This window comes from Rattus norvegicus, chromosome 16 (assembly GCF_021556685.1).
Source record: "Rattus norvegicus strain SHRSP/BbbUtx chromosome 16, alternate assembly SHRSP_T2T, whole genome shotgun sequence".
NCBI classification, from domain to species: Eukaryota; Metazoa; Chordata; class Mammalia; order Rodentia; family Muridae; genus Rattus; species Rattus norvegicus.
This window is the reverse complement of record NC_141549.1, coordinates 76,528,080-76,545,522: the sequence shown is the minus strand read 5'-3', so window position 1 is coordinate 76,545,522 and position 17,443 is coordinate 76,528,080. Positions and strand designations below refer to the sequence as shown.

The 17,443-nt window shown below is 44.3% G+C and overlaps 1 protein-coding gene and 1 long non-coding RNA gene across 1 annotated transcript; both read right to left on the bottom strand.

Annotated features, from left to right (window-relative positions):
- The window catches only part of Erich1 (glutamate-rich 1), a gene marked incomplete at its 5' end in the record, with an annotated part of 52,793,804 nt that overhangs the window by 7,118,841 nt on the left and 45,657,520 nt on the right, over positions 1-17,443 (bottom strand).
- LOC120097520 (uncharacterized) lies at positions 7,899-12,329 on the bottom strand. The gene is made up of 2 exons (XR_015640055.1): positions 12,238-12,329; positions 7,899-8,195 (listed from the first exon to the last, which is right to left on the bottom strand). It is a non-coding gene; the product is annotated as an uncharacterized LOC120097520 (long non-coding RNA).

Sequence of the window (17,443 nt, the reverse complement as noted above, 5' to 3'; positions counted from 1 at the left end):
GAAAATAAATAGTGCATGTCTACTTTGTGTGGTGTGACAGACACAAGTCATATGCTACCAACACAGAAGAGGCGAATGGTGTTACAGGAGCGTGAACTGGTGTGGGGTCTGAAGACAGAACAGGAGACACAGCAGTATGATGCAGTGGGTAGAACGGCCTCGTGGCTGGGGTCCGAGTCCAAGAAGCAACAGCAGTATAAGACACTGAGGTGCAATGGATGTGATGCTGGAGGAGCTCTGGAATGTTCTGATATTGGTGCTATGCTTCCAGGATGCATTTGTCCCGGAGATGCCTCACAAATGACCTCGTGCATGAAAGCTTAGCTAGAATCACTGGGTTTGGTTCAGTGTTTCCTTTATATGTGGATGTTGGCTTCTAAGCGTTTGACATATGCGCCATCCTCTGGATAACCACAGAAGTCAGAGACTTAGGAAGGAACAGGAGGGGAGGAATGGTTCTCCTAAGAAAGGGAAAGTAGGATATGTTGTTATGGGAAGACAAAGGGAAAACTACAACAGGGGGATTAAACAGGGAGGGGATGGAGCAGAAAGCGTGTGTAGGAAGAGATGATTAGTACTCAATGCCATTCAAAGAGCCATATGGAAACCTAGCACTGTGGAAGCTTCCTAAAATATTTACATGCATGAGAGGAAGCTAAATGCAGTTGTCCGATAACAGTTGAGGCAATGCCCCAGTTAGATACCTTATGCCACCAAATAAAATCTCAAGGGCACAGAATAGGTTATAGCTTGGCGAGTTATCGAACAAGGGGACCCCATGGTGATCTCAAGCATCACAGGATATCAACAAAGCTATTGGCTACCTTCCACAACCTGGTAGTAAAAACCTCAATTTTTAATGAGTAACTGTATCATCTGTATATGCCATTGAACACGGAGATGCTAGACTAGTGTGTAGCTAGAAGTTTCCCTTCTGCCAGCTACTGTTCATTCTGCTGCAGAGAATAGGTCCAGGGGCTGGGCGGTTCCCCTTCTCGTGTCCCTTCAGCCATTCCAGTTCCCTCCTGTTCTTTGCATTGCACTAACCCTAGTACTGTGATGGATTGCAACCCCGAAAGTCTTCAGCCAAAGCGCCTCTCCATAGGTACAAGTAATTTTACATTTTTGCCAAAAAGACCTTTTTGCTGTCACAATGGGTTGGCTATAGCATGCAATTATGAGCCACCCAGGACAGTGTGACTACTCCCATTCCCGGTAGTCTCTCCCTCCTCTCTTGGAAGTCAGCACTGGCTTGTGTCGACTGGACTCTATGCTGTCTTTCTGATCAGCAAGCCTGGGAACGCTGCCTTTGGAAACGCCATTTTCCTAAGACCTTTCAGTCGATCCAAGGCGTGAGGTGAAACGCTCTCGGTAACCTGTCAAGGGCTGACTTTGGCGTGGAATCTTCAAGGTTAACTCACCGGGGTAAATAAGAATTGGATGCCAGATTCCAAGCGCTAGTCCTTTAGGGACTCCCCGCTGCAAGCACTTTAGTGAGAAATGATAGGAAGAGTTATTGACCTTTGAGATATTTAATTCCACCACGCAGCTAAGCGTCTGTAGTGGATCAGGCCAGGGGAGATTACATTTGCCCCACTGTGGAGACATTGCCGTAGTTTATCTTCAGAATAGGCAAAGAAAATGTGTCTAATGAATCCCCAAAGCATCGTGTGTGCAGATGGGTTGGAGACAGACTTAGCAATCTTTCATCCTCATTACTATGGGAGTCCCCTGGAACCGAGTCAGAGATCATATGTAAATTTAACCTGCTAAATTCCCACCATTCTTGGAGAGACTCGGAGTGGGATGATAAATGAAGACATTAAAAGAAGTTAATAATTTGAGAGAGAAGCCCTTATTAAAATAAAAATGAATGAGCTTCATATGCTACATTCACTGGAACTGTGCGCTTTAATAAAAATGAAATAAACTCCTGATGTGCCCCATCTGTGGAGCCTCCTCTGTGCTGAGTGGAAGACAAATGGTTATAGGACGTGGCCGCTGCCCTCCGGAGGCGTGCAGTCTAGACCTGAACACAGGAGACAGTAATGCCAGAAAGACACAGCAAGAATGAAGGAAGGAGGGCTGGGAAACAGGGTGCAGCAATGAGTGTCCAGCATCTTTTCGCTGTTACTGATTTTTATACAGCAGTTCACAGCTAAACCCCAGCCTTCACCCTGTTTCCTCACTTCCCTTCTATGATGTAATTGGACTGTGTCCTCCTAGGGGAAGGTTTATGTTGTTACTGCGGGTTTTTTGGAGCGGGGAGGTATTTGACTTTATGTTCTCTCATTTTTTTTGTACTCTATCTTAGAATTTCTTTTTATGAAAAAGGTTGGAAGTAAACATTATACGCAATGTAATAATCATGCTGAACACAAAAAGAAGGAAGAAAGAAAGGGAGGGGAGGGGAAGGAGAAAGGAAGGTGAAAAGAAAAGAGTAAAGCGAAAAGGGTGAAAGTAGAGAGAGCAGCCAAGAGTGAATCTTGTGGTCCAATGCTTTGCTGGCATGTGTGAGTCCTTGGGTTTGGAGGAAGGCAAGAGGGATGGAAGGCAGAAAAGAATGGAGGAGGAGAGGAAGGAGGGGAGACAGAGAGGAAGGAAGGGAGAGGGGAAAGAAGGGAGAGAGGGAGGAAGGAAAGAAGAAAGGAAGGGAGAGAGAATGGAAGACAGAGGAAGGGAGAAAGGAAGGGAAAAAGAGGAATGAAGGAGATGAAGGGAAAGAGAAAGGGAGGGAGGGAGGGAAGGAAGAAGAGACAAAGGATGGATGGGAGACAGGGAGAATGGAAGACAGAAAGGAAAGAAGAGAGAGAAAAAAAGGAAAAGAAGGAAGGAAAAGGAGAGGTAGGAAGGAAAGGAGGGGAGAGAAAAAGGGAAGGAGGAAGAGAAGGAAGGAAGGGAGAAAGAGAAGAGAGGAAGGGAAAGAGGGAAGAGAGAAGAGGAAGAGAGGGGAGGAGGAAGGGAGAGGGAGAAAAGAGGGAGGAGGAATGGAGAGAAGGAAGAAGGGAGAGGTGGGAGGAAAAAAGGAAGGAAGAAAAGGAAGGAAACAATAAAACCACTAAGAACACATAGGATCAAAGGTCACTTTGGTTGGAAAGTCAGCAGATTTAGCCAAAAGAATGAGGTACGACTTAATGTATTAGGGCTTTCTAGCGGAACAGAGCTGATAGAATGAACACCAATTTAAATGAGATTTCTTCAAACAGGAGAGACTGAAACCACACCAGTCCTGGTAGATTAGCCAGCAGCCCCAACCGGGCACTGAAGACCCAGAGGACTCCTAGAGAGCCACTGGTCTTCAGTCCATGCCGAAAGCCCAGCGTCTGGGTTCTGATAACAGGGAAAGAATGCTTCTGTAGAGCAGGAAGCAAAAGCCGGTCCCCTTTGGTGTCTTCACCTCTGGGCTGCCAACAGAAGGTGCCGTGTACATTTACAGTGTCTCCCTCCTTCTATTGCTGTAATCAGTAAAACTCCTCACAGACATTCAGAGGCTAATGTAGATGTGAAAAACTAAGGTCCCCTCTGCCTAATATCAAATTCAAGAGAGCAGAGCAAGTGAAGCAGTTTTTAGGATACCGTTCTGCAGAAAGGAGCGTCAGTATAAAGCAAAGGGAAGGGTGCCCGGTGTGCCTGACTGGGTGCAAAACAAGGGTTTTCAGTCTTCCCCGACATGAGAACTTCCGGTCTTCCCCGCCCCCACAGGCTGGGATTTCCCCCCTTCTCAAATTCCCCATCCTGTTGGTCAGGGTGCAAAGCCTTATCTAGTGAATAATTTGAGGCTTGAGACTGTCTCCCTTTTTCTGACTCAGTCATGCAGCAGACTACCTATAACATTTCAACTCTTAGAATTCCGAGATAAGCAGGCGCCAGCTCCCTTGTTTATCTCCGATGGACGCTAAGCGCACCTCATACTAAAAATGGACCAGGGCATTTCTTTCAGGCGATCCCCAAAGGCTTATCTCTTAATCAATTCCAGATCCTGCTAGCTGACCACAAAGATTAACTATCGTACTTGCAGCGAGGAACGGAGGGGATGAACGGAGAAGAAACCTGCCAGGAAGGACCCTCATCCGTAAATCTAGGCAGAGTAAGCCTCGTGAGCCCCTGAGAGCGCGCTACCATCTTCATTAATTCACGCCACAGATAACGTCCGAACACCTGCCATCTGACGCAAATGGGCTGGGCTGCAGATTCTCGCACTGGAGCAAGTGGGCAGGGTGGCCACCCTTCCTGGAGTCACCATCTCCCCTTTTATCATCCTTAAATGAGAGGGACACGATGCAACTTTGTCTACTCAGCTTCTCAGCTTCTTGAGAGTGAGAACCCCCTCTCCTACCGATCTGTGCTGTCACAATGACAGGCTATCCTGATGCTGCTGGTGGGTACCCACTGAATACTCAATTAACCGAATCCTCAACGTAGTGATTAAAAGCCCCGCTGGGACAGTTTTCGGGAGATGCAAAGATAAAGAGATCTTCCTCCCAAGGGACGTATACTAAGTTGTCTTAACCACACAGAAAGAGCTGTTAGAGCTGGAAGCACAAGTACACACTGGTTAGAGGACCAGTTCAGGGACATCTACTCAACCTTTTGGCTTGTGTTAATGAAAGGTTAACAATTTTTTCTAATAATATATTTATCATATGTATTATATTATACAATACATAATATATTATATACATATGTATTAGTCACATGTAATTATAATATAAATTATATACATCCATATACAATATATGGATAAAAATGGCAGATCTCATTAAATGGCAGTATCTAGTTTTCTATCATGCCTTCTTATTATGCCTCCATTATATAGTAATTGAATTTGTTTATTTATTCATTCACTTACTATTTTATTTTTTTTCAAGACAGTCTCACTATATAGCTCTGGTTGTCCTGGAACTCACTCCGTAGAACAGGCTGGCCTTGAACTCACAGAGATACGCCTGCCTCTGCCTCTAGAGCCACTAGGATTAAAGGCATGGACCATCACCGCCTGGCTCTGGATTTGATTTTCAAGAACAGAAGAAACAAAATAACCACAAGCTAGAGCTTTTCTGTTTTACCCTTTATTTTTTTTAAATTAAAGATTATGACAAAATCCCAAGTGTTATAAAGTTCTATGTGTTAGCAATCTGTCTATCTGACCATGTAATCATTGTGATTCAATACATTTCGACACTAGAAAGACACAGCCGCTGACACAGCCCATTGTGACAATTTTACACCATGTGTGTTTACTATAGCATAGTTTTCTATTCTACTGTCGGTCTGCATTTGGAAATGTTACGTATAATGCTGTTATAGACGTTCTCATTCATATCTCTCAGCCAACATTCAGGAGGACGTCAACTGAGTGTGTACTAAGGAGTGGCATTTATGGTCCCCTGTTCAGTAGATCAACCCGCCCATGGTCTCCCAGCAGGATATGTAAGCTCTTACTGCTCTGCATTCTCACCCACACTTCACTTCGTCAGGCTTTTCAACTTCAGCAATTTTTTGAGGTGAGGTTAATTTGCATCTCGAGAATGGTCGTCTTGTTGAACACCTTCTCATGGGATACACGCATCTTAGGGACTCATAGCTGGAAGGGCCTGGAGGCCTACACAGGAAGGGTTAGTTTCCACCTTGTGTCCCCTCTGTTTCTTACAAGAATGTTGATAGAGTCAGAGTACCCCATAGGCCAAACTCAGTGCCAATATCTTCAGAATCCAGCTAGCAGCAGCCTGTTCCTGCAATAGTTCCTACATCCCTTTCTAATATTTTTACTGATGATGTGGGAATTTAGTAATTTATTTTTTATTCATATTTTTAGTATTTATTTTTTTTTATCAGCCACATGCTGAATTCACATTTAACGATCATTTCATAGGTGGGTGGCTCCTAACAATGGCAACACTGAAATAGCCTCAAAACTAAAAATGAACCTGCACACACATGTTCTTGCCCAAAAGGAGAAAGAGGCAAATCCATGCTGAGCTGAGCCTGTATCTCATGATCCAACGGACACAGGAGCCTTCTTCAGAATGCCAGTGGGTGCCATAGGGATTGTGAGGTCACCAACTGGCACAGGAGCCTTCTTTAGAAAGCCAGTGGGTGCTTCAGGGGTTGTAAGGTCACCTGTAGTGCTAACTGGGAACAGGAATCTGGAATGCTTGCTCTGTCTATAGCTGTGAGCACTAGACATGCACTAACTGATCTTACAGGGGTCACACGTTATCTACGCTGGTTTGAAAGTCATAGAATGAAAAAGTCAGTGCTTCCTTTCTTTGTGTTACTGCAAAAAGTCCCACACAGCACTTCCTTCTCTTTTGTAGGTTCTGGGCTGGTCCAGATACTTTGAATCCACTGTTCCTCTTATTTGACTCCAGGAACACTGTTGAAGTTAAATGTATTTGAAAATGCATGGAGGGAAAAATTAAACACAAGAATTCATCATCCATACTGGAAAATACCAAAATACCAACAATGAAAAGGTGTTAGAGACTCCAATGGCAAGCTTTAGGAAAGGAGTCTGCAGATGCATCCATAGGCTTTCTTCAAGGCCATGCAATACTTCTTTGAAAGTATTTTATATCATAGAGTTTTATTGTTAAAATATTTTTATTTGGGCTGTAGATTGATGTCTTTATGCAGGAAGGCAGGTACAGGATAGAACAAAGCCTGTCACTGGATGAGAAGGAAGGATGGGCGGGAGAAAAGTTTTAGAAAGAGGAGGAGGAGCTGGAAGAAAGGGAGCTGGAAGAACATCTTGAAACAATAACTCACTGAGTTTAATCAAAGTTGTTTATACAGACACGAGTGAAAGGTCGTCTACTGGATCGTGGGCAACTTACCAGTGGCTATGCTCCCAAAGTCAAAAAAGACCCCCCTCCCCTATACCAATATCTTTCCAGCTAGTGCTAGGGCTTTTTGTAGTCCTTGGTCAGTCATACTGAAGTGACTGTCTCTATCTTGTGCAGATTTTATTCAAACAACCATAGGTACTGTAAGTTCTGAATGCAGCAGCTATGTCTGCCTGTCCAGACTCTTTATCAAAATACCCCAGGAATGACCTCTAGCTCAGTTGCAGTTAAGGTCCTCGCTTTTCTCTGAAGCCTTTAGAACCGGGCCTCTGCTGTCTGCAAGCCTCTCAGCACTACAGTATTTCAGGTTGGTACTAGAACAGCCCATTTAGGATCTGCGTAGAGCATTCAACGGCTAGCCCAAGGTTCCAAACTCTTCCACACTTCCAAAAGTCAAAACCAAATCAACAACAATCAACAACAAAAACTGTGGTCAGGTTCTTCACAGCCACAGCCCCACTATCTGGTACCAGCTTCGGTGTTGGGTACTTTTCTGTTGCTGTAATGAGACACCATGAGCAAGACAGCTTTTGGGGCGGGGGGCTTATGGTTCCAGACAGGTGAGACTTCATCATGGCGGGAAACAGGCATCAAACCACAGGCATAGTGGCAAGAGCAGAAGCTGAGAGCTCAGGTCTTCAGATGTAAACATAAAGAGGAGAGAGCTAACCAGAAAGGGGGCAATACCTTAACTCTTAAGGCCCACTCCATGGCATAGTCCCTCCAGCAAGACTAAGTCTCCTGATCCTCTCACACCCCAACACTGGGAACCAAGTGTTCAAAGGTTGAGGACTGTGGGGGGGAGCTTTTCTTATTCAAACCACCACAATATTTAAAAAACAACATACAGAAAAAGCAGAGCTAAACTCGTTCATGAAGCTAGTCTTACCCTGATACCCAAAGTAAGTAGATGGGGAAACAAAAAAGGAAAAGAGAGAATATAGACCAATCCTCTTGATGAACATAGACACAGAGGTCTTATATAATCGCATATTACATTCAGCAGCATTCCAAACAGATCATTCATCCCAACCAAGTTGGCTTTATTCCAAATACGGAGGGATGGTTTAATATTTATTTATAAACTGATAAATAATATGAATTGCCTAAATGGATACAAGGACAAAATAATCACATAGTCACCTCAGTAGATGCAGAAAATCTTTGATGAAAAACTAGACATGGCTTTATAATAAAAGTCCTGAACACATGTTCTTTTTGGAGAAAAATTCCATGGGCTTCTGAGGAGAATGCGTATTCTTCAATGTTTGTGTAGAGAGATCTGTAGATGTCCAGTTGGGTCCATTTCAGCCATGATGTTACTTAATTTGCCATTTCTCTGTTTTCTTTCTGGAAGAAGAGAGTGGAGTAGTAAAGCTGTTTCCTACTGTTGTACCAAGGTTAATCTGTAATTTTACATCTGCAATTGGTGTCCAGGAATCGCTGCTCAAAACACTGATCTCAGTCAACTAGGCATGGTTTATCGAATACCACACCCCAAGATTGATTGATCAGAGACATGATTCAGGCTCGGGAGCAGAACCACAACCCCTAGTTAAGCTCCTACAATACTTTCAAAGCCTGAGATCTGTGAGATGAACACGTGACAAGTTATTTTACTCATCAGGATTTAGGGATTTCCTTAGGAACAAGTCTTTACTGTACACTTAATCCTGCTTCCATTGGTTGGCGTATTCAACTGTGGCAGGAAACTTGTCTAATATTCATGTCCTAACTTGTCTATCAGGATGGGACTCGTGTAACATTCAGGTCTTGATTTGCCGAACAGAATGTCAGTTAACGATGTCCATGTCTTTCTGCCAAATAGGATGCCAGTTCCTAGGGAGGTCTTGGGAACTTAAACTTTACTCAACTACTTGGATGTTGTATTCCAAATGGTTTCTTATATCAGTGCAAGTGTTTCTCCTATGTTGGGATCTATCCCAGGGACAGCGTATCCCACAAAAGCTTATGCGTAGGTGCAGGAAGTGTGTGGTTGGTTTACATCCAAGCTTATTGTGGGTAACTACACAAAATACTTCTGCTAGCTTCCATTGTGAATGGCTTCATAAGGACATACAATATAACAGAATATATAATCAGTTTTGGCATTAGAAAGTTTCCTAGTAACAGCAGAAACACATGAGAAAGTTTCCTTACAGTGGCAGGCAAGCCAGGTATCCATTACCTAGGCCTTAACTTTCCATCTAGACCTTAACTTTCCATCTAGGCCTTAACGACATCTAGTAGTATGTGTTTTATGGAGTTGGGCACAGCTCTGGATTGTTCCCTTCATCAGTATGAAATGAACAACCGTGTCTCTCCTCTCATGTCTGTTGTCAGGCATGAGAACTTACCGTAGCCATTACATTTTTCCCCCCATCCTTTCATCCTGAAGTAATAGTTGTCTTTTATGGTGAGATTCATTTCTTCAAGAAGAGGCCTAGCTGACTCTTGCTTTTCAATTCCGTCATCTAAGTGAGACTGTTAATACTCAGAATAATTGCTGAAAGCTGTGTATGGTCTCTGTGGACGTTGGAGTTTCTGTCCCTTGTATCAATATCATTCTATTATGGGTTATGGTTTTTCCTGAGGCCTAGCGATTCCATTTCATTCTTCACTTCAGACAAAAAATTCTAGGGTTTCGTTGTGGTACCTTAGTGGCCACAAATTCCTTCAGCCTATTCTTATGAAAGAAGGGTTTCAGCTCTTCTACTGTGGCATAGATTTTCTGGGTGGAGTAGCCTGGGCTGGCTATTCTTCATTCAAAATTGGAAATAAGTCTTTCCAAGCCCCTTAGGCCCTTTCTGTTGGCAAACCTGCCGTCACCAATGGGCCTGCCCCTTATGTGTGACTTTAGATGTGACTTCAATGCCCGTTCTTTGCTCTGTATGTTTAGTGTTTAAAGTGTGATATGGCACACGTGTACTTCTAGTCTTCTCTGTTTGTTGTTCTAAATATTTTTTTTAATATCTAGATATCTAATTTTGAATATCTATTTTTCTAAGTCTTGGAAATTTTGGTTATGATTCTTTTGAAAACGTTTCCCAAGCTTTTAGAGCAGGATTCTCTTCTCATATTGATTTGCCCCTGGCCTGTAGACTTGGCTCTTTTCGTAGAGTTGGCTGTGTCTTGGAATCTTATTCTTAAGTTCTTCGTCCTTGTAGACCTACGCCAGTCCCTTCACCGTGTCTTCAGTCCCGCATCCTCTGCCCTTTGAGTCACATTAACTCGAAGACTTCCCACAGAGTTTTACTTGGTGCACTATGGTTTAATTTCAGACATTTAGTGTTTTTTTTTTTCATTCAGCATTTCTATATCTTTGCTGAATTTTATTTTTTTCTTCATCTTTTGTTCTCTGCTTTGTATTTTTGATTAGGAGATAATCTTATTATTTGATTTGAGCATATTTATAATAATCAATCTTTTGAATTCTCTGGGATTTTTCCAACTTGCTCTCAGCTGTTTCTACAGAATTAGTAAAAATCTGGAAGAACAACATTGCCTTTATTTCTTCTGGTAAGATGGGTTGGGGCTTACACATCTAAAATTATTCCCTTGTTTGAGTTTCTTTTAATCAAGTTATCTATATTATTTCGGCTCAAGTGTTTGCAAAAGGAGTAGGGTTGAGGTGTTTACTTCAGAAAATAGTGGAACTTGGGAGCCATGGACTCCCTGAATAGAACATTAACGTCGAGATTAACCGCAGCTTTTGGCCAATAGCACTATACAAATGTCTCTGCCAATCACCAACAGTGGCTTCCATGCTTCTCTGTGTACTGGACAAAGGCTGTCTTGTGCTTTCTGTAAGGTTTACCTGGGAACTTTAGTTTATGGTTTTAGTTTCTAGTCCTGTAGTTTAACAGGATATTGACATACTGTCCTATGTGTGTAACTCAGACACAGATTCCTTTTAGTAAAGAGGTCTTATGCAGTACTATTCTTTTAAAGTGTTTCCTTTTATTTTTGAGGCTCTCACTACATCATTTCTTTTTTCTCTTTCCTCCATCCAAACCTTCTGAGATATCCCTCCATGTTCTTCTTCACATTCATAGCTCATAAGGAGCTCAGTCAATTGTTTAAAGTGTGTCAAAGATGAGGCTTGGCGTTTCTATCTGTACATATACTCTAATATTAATTTAAAGTTTCAAACTCCAAAGTTAAATGTAAGATGCTATTCATATTTTTTAGTATTTATTTTCAGTTGTTATCATTTTCTTGATGAGGAAATGCTGCCCAGGTGTAGGATATCATGAGCTTGGCTCAATTCAACACTGTGAGGCTTACCTGAAGCTAAGGCCTGACCTCTTAAATGCTGGGGCCAAATGTAAACATGAGGGTTTTTTCCCTTTTGTTTTATTTTATTTTATTTTATTTTATTTTATTTTCTTACCATCTATGGAACACACACTCTGTCCGAAAGATTTCTTCTCCCAGCTCCAACTTGTCCCTCTTCAGCCCAACCTTCTGTGTTCCTTGACTAGAGGAGGCTATCAGACGCCCTCCTATCACACTCACAGGTTGCAGAGAAATTATCCAGGATCCCTAAACGATACCATGGGGCATCGATGGACAGTCTTACAAGACGAGACCTGATTGTGTGGGAGGGCCCTCCCAGAAGAAAGGGAAAGCAGCGTGGCATAGTCGGTATCCACTGCACACGAGAGAGAGCAGCCCATGCAACCTGGACACATGCTACCATATAACGAGACAAAGGGGCTAAAACGTAAAGGAAAACTAAGGAAGGATCCAGAAGGCTACATCCTGCTGTTTGGGAGCCTTAGGAAGTGAGCACACGTGCCGGTGAGAGCATTGGTCCGCACGCTGCTCCTGGCATAGACTCCCAGGATCCCATCTCTCTACAAGACGATCCCACAACCTTTCCTGGCGGCTCTTGCTCTGCATCTGGAGACAGTGATTTCATCTCCCTTGTCACTGGGGCAGAAACTCTAGATGCCAGGTAAGATGACCTCACTTAGCACCAGTGGACTGATTGATTCGGAAGGGGACTAGCCCTCCTGGCATGCTGGGGCACGGACTCCAGGAACACAAAGGAATCAGTCAGAACCATGAACCAGCCAAGGGCGTGCCACCCATCAGACCGGTAGAGACATGGATTTGCTTTGGCATGCTTGCTGCTGAGAGGCACAATGGAAGCTTGATTATTTCCCCGAGTCGCCCAATTAGCTTTGCAGGAAACAGAGCTGTGTCTCCAGGTCACTGGGCGGCAGTTCATGTGAATGTGAATAAATAAGGCAGGCAAGTTTTAACGAAATCGGGTTGAGAGCAATGTGGAGTCTTCAGACGGTGGGTGCATAGAAAGCCTGGTGTGGCTTATGGTGGCTCTCTGGAGACATCTTAATGTAGGGGTTTATACAGTACTAAATGTTACCTGAGATGTCTTCACAAGGAGAGTGGACAAGGGTGAACAGAGGGGTTGCTCACCCCTACCCCTTTCCTCTTCTTGAGTGTGACTGATGTTTTCTAAAAGGACAAAATAAATAAACTTACCCCAGTAGAGGGTATGCTTTCAAAAATAATAAAGGAGATATTCAGGAGATAATAGTGTTGACATTCTATGAAGGTGATTGGCTTTCTTCCTTCAGTCCCTTCCAAAGGGATACTAGATAACGAACTAGTTAACAGAGTGTTTAGAGTCATTGTGGGGGAACACAGGTGTACGTGTGTGTGTGTGTGTGTGTGTGTGTGTGTGTGTGTGTGTGTGTGTGTTCCTTGTACATGCAATGCCTGCCAAGGCCCAAAGAGGGCACCAGAAAGCTTTGAGCTGGAGTTATAGATGTTTGCCCACATCTCCTATTAACTGTTCTCTGAATACTCTTGCTCATAGCCTATCTGAAGAGAACCATATTGGCTCAGATGATGGCTTCCTCTGGATACCAACCAGGACCCGAGAAGTCTGGAAGCCAAAGGAAGTCCCTTGCCTTATGTCCCATTGTATCCCCCAGAGCTGTCTGTACTCCCCACACCTACCACAGCCAGACCCATGCCAGAGGCCATCCACACCCCTGAAGCCACCGCCCCTACAAAGCCACTCAAGACCTCCTGACTGCAGCCACTCCAGAACCACCAGTTCTAACCCTATACACTGTGGCTGGGAAGTACCAGGAGGATGGCTGTCAGCCCTGCTCCTTCCTCATAGTTGCTGAGAGACTTTGCAAATTTAAGGGAAACTTCTGTGATCAAGATGTCCAATGCAAGGGGAAAGTGGACTTTCATGTATCAGCCTTTTGCCACAACTGATATCCTGAGCTGGAAAAACTAAACTCCCTCATCCACTGAGAAGTCTAAGCTGTGACTGATGTGATGTTCTCCACCATCCAGACTTATAAGCCCACTCGGACTAATTTTCACTCATTCTTCTGTTACACACACACACACACACACACACACAAAATTGAATTTTTCAGGCAACTTTGAGATGCCAGGCAGGTGGTGTGTTTTGAGTGAGTTGTATGAATTGTGCGGTGGTTTGAATGAGAATGGCCCCAGAGGCTCCTGTATTTGAATACTTGCTCCCTAGGTTGTGAAACTGTTAAGACACCAGGCTCATGCCCAGAATAATAGCCAGGAATTTAGTTGCTCAGTATTAACGTGAGACTCTTTTCAATAACATGCAGGAGAGAGGAGAAAAGGCCATGCACGTGTGCGAAATCATCAGAGGTGCTCCAGGGACCTGAAGAAAGCCCAAAGCATCCCTGTGAGAGGCCACGGAACACATTCCATACTTTCCCCTTTGACCCCAACATGAACAAGGGTCAGCAAATGACTAAGTTGGTCAGACCCGAGGGGACATCTGATATAGAAGGGTTCCTTGGAATGAATGCCAGTCAAAAAGGTTGGAGCAAAGACATTTTTCAGCTGAGATCATGTAGCCCAATCGGAAGCAAGCTCAAAAATTTAAAAATGGCACTCTTCTTGAAGGGGCTCGAGACCCCATATGAACAACAATGCCAACCAACCAGAGCTTCCAGGGACTAGGCCACTGCCCAAAGACTATACATGGACTGACCCTGGACTCTAACCTCATAGGTAGCAATGAATATCCTAGTAAGAGCACCAGTGGAAGGGGAAGCCCTGGGTCCTGCCAAGACTGAACCCCCAGTGAATGTGATTGTTGGGGGGAGGGCAGTAATGGCGGGAGGATGGGGAGGGGAACACCCATAGAGAAAGGGAGTGGGGGGGGTTAGGGAGATGTTGGCCCAGAAACTGGGAAAGGGAATAACAATCGAAATGTAAATAAGAAATACTCAAGTTAATAAAGAAAAAAAAACTGGCGCTCTTCTTGCTGCTGCCCTGGTAGAAAAGTCAGTACAGATCTGGAAAGGTGCCCTGCAGGGCCAGGACCAAGGTCAGAGAAGGACTGGACAAGGACTGCCACATCCCTGAATGAAATTGGGTTGGAACCAATGTGCTTGTTGCTCTTAAGAAAGCCCCTGGAAGAGTAAGTGTCCCCAACAGTATTCATCATCATCATCATCACCATCACCATCACCACCACTACCACCACCACCACCACCACCACCACCACCACCACCACCACCACCCTCAAATTATACCCATTCTGGGACAGAAGGGAGAAGCCATGTAATTCAAGGATGTTACCAACTCTCCAGGGCCCTAGAAGAACCCAAGTTCTTCAGAGTCTCTCCTAGAGGCCACAATGAGGATCCAAGGTTCCCTTTCAAGGTGCCTAGGGCGTGGGTTGAAGATGAAGATAATCCTCTTAGACGGGCCCAGAACATGCCTTCAATAGTAGCAGAACTAAGGCCAGGGGCTGGGCCCACCCACAATAAGCATTATGTCATCTGGATGAGTGAAGAGTCAAGGAAGAAATCACAGATAACATGAGAAAACTTGCTCAAATTCCAGGCTAGACCCAGAAAGCCTGGAGTACTGGGAGTTACTTGGGAGATGCTTTTTGATATTAGATATAAGATTTGTCTCTAGCAATACAAGGTTGTAGGCAATACAAGTAATGATGTTCTGGACACATAACCCCGCAAGCCATGATGATGTTCTTTGACCTGGGGAATTTGTAAGGGGTCCTCCAGAACAAAGGAAAGGTAATACGGCATAATCATATATATGTGTGCATGAGTGACTCTGTCCTAACCCCATAATGTAGATCACTCAACCCGAATGTAAGTTGCCATTTAAGGGAGTCTGTAAAGGAAAACTAAGGAAAGATACCCAAGGCTCTATCCTGGTGGTTAGGGGGCTCAATCTGTGGATGTGAATCCACAGAGCTATTGCCAGTGTGAATCAATGGTGCTCCCTGGAAGAAAACCTCTGTCCCATTTCTCTGTATGAGAATCCCACAACGATGGGCTTATATTTCTCTCTTAATGTTAATTAGATGCTGATGTCTGATGGCGCCCTCAAAGTAAACGAAACACAGACTCTTCATTCAGTTTGGACCTATCATGTCAATTCCACTGGGTATTACATCTGGTACAGGACAGGGACATCTGTGGCTGGAAAGCTCGGCCAATGAGCCAGCTGCTTTAATTGATTTCTTGTAATCTTTCCAGGCATTCTCTTGCCTGTGCTGGAGTCTGATATAACGAAGAGCTAATCGCACAGTTACACTTTAATCTGTCAAGCAAGACGTACGTAACGGAAGACCATTCCCTTGACCTCGGTACACCGTGTTCCACAGTAGATCGTAATAAGACAGGCCAAATAGTTGACCTCTGAACTTGACCTAGTCAATGAAAACTCAAGTTTTTTGAGCCAGACCTGTGGTTGTCTCGGTGGTGCACGCCTTGCAGGAGATGACAGTGGTAAAGGAGGAACTGAGTTCATTAACAGCCATGATAAAGTACACAAAGGCTTCTGTGAAAAGGACAAAACTACCCAACTGTTGTCTTACTCTCATATCCAGTGAGAACTGGGCTACTAGCCTTGTCACTTTAAGTATGTGACAGATGCTACCTCATTCACATAACACACCAAGACACGCTGTCACCAAATAACTGTCCTATGCTCCAGATATCCAACATTTACTATAACTTATCATGGACTCTTAGGAGGCCCTCCTCAGAGACACTCTTGACAGCTGTTCTTTCTTATGCCCCTGCCCCGCCCTGTGCTATCCCGAAGCAGCTAGAATAGTTTCTGTCCCCTCCTCTGTCAGCAGAGGGGAATTGAGAACAAGTTAGAATTTTACTGCTGTAAAGGGACACTGTATGAAGGAAAACATGTAATTGTGGGGGGGCTTACAGTTCAGAGGTTTAGCCCATTGTTGTCATGGTGGGAAACATGGCGGCATGCAGGTAGACACAGTGCTGAAGCAGCAGAGAGTTCCACGTCTGACTGGCGGGCAGCAGGAAGAACATGTGACTCTGGGCCTGGCTGGAACATTTGAAACTTCAAAGCCCACCCGTAGTGACCACTTTCTGTAACAAGGCCACACCCACCGCCACAGGGAAACACCTTCTAACAGTGCCTCTCTCTAAGAGGCTATGGGCACCATTTTCATTCAAACCCCCAGAGAAGGAAATTTTTCATGAAACCTGCACAGGAAAAAAAAATTCCTGCTCAGGGACAAAATTTGGGTGAGAAGATAAGGTAGGTGGGTGGACTCAGGGGTCTTGGGAAATACCTAGCCTAGAACCCCAAATGTGGATCTAGGTTTCTCCTCCCATTCTGACAGGAGAGTCAGCCTACCTCAATAAAGCTTTTTTTTTTTTTTTTAATTCCCTATAGTCTTGCACAGGCAATATTTGTCTATTACACAGAACAACTTCTGCTCATACCAGTGTTTGGTTTCAGATCCCGGACAAAGGGCTGAGGTGCATATTTCACATATAAAATCAGACCTGGCCTCCGGGTTCTCCCAGCATCCCTCAGCCCCTCCTGGCATACCCTGACCCCAATCCTGAACTTTCCAGCCCAGGGGTTGGGCTGCCCTTCCCCCAGGAGGCTCTTTCCTACATAATCCAGACATTTTAGTCTCCTCTCTCTTCTTCTCTTTCTCTTCTCTGTTCAAGTGCCCTTTCTCCCCCGCCCCCAAACCTCTCCCCATGGTGACTTCCCTGGCCCCAATCCTTGGGACCAATGAACTCCACCAGAGAGCAACTTCCAATAAATTTGCTTTTAATATAGCCTAATCTGCCTTGAATTGACTCATTTCACTAGCAGAGGAGAAATAGCTTATCATCCAGGATCCCCGTTGTAAATACACTGGAGAATGGGTGTGGTACGCTAGGGCATTGTGGGAAGATGCATCCTGCTTAGTACCTGCCTGAACTTGAGAAGGAACTCACCTGAGTCACAGCACTCACCTGAGTCACGGCACCCCTGTAGTCTTTAGAGGTCGTTCCTCGGGGCCCATCTGGGTCACCACATGTTACTGGGGTAACCAAGGTTCCCTTTAATGATAGATAGATAGATAGATAGATAGATGAAACGGATTAAAAATGGAACTTGAAGACAGTTTTATTATATTTTACGAGAAAATATGGTACAGGTTAGTGATGTGTTTATAAAACGATAAGGGGGGATATGTTCTATGGCGGTGTAGTCAGGTATGGGGTAAGGGGGTGCCTCAGCGAGCCCTTGCTGAGACATCCCTT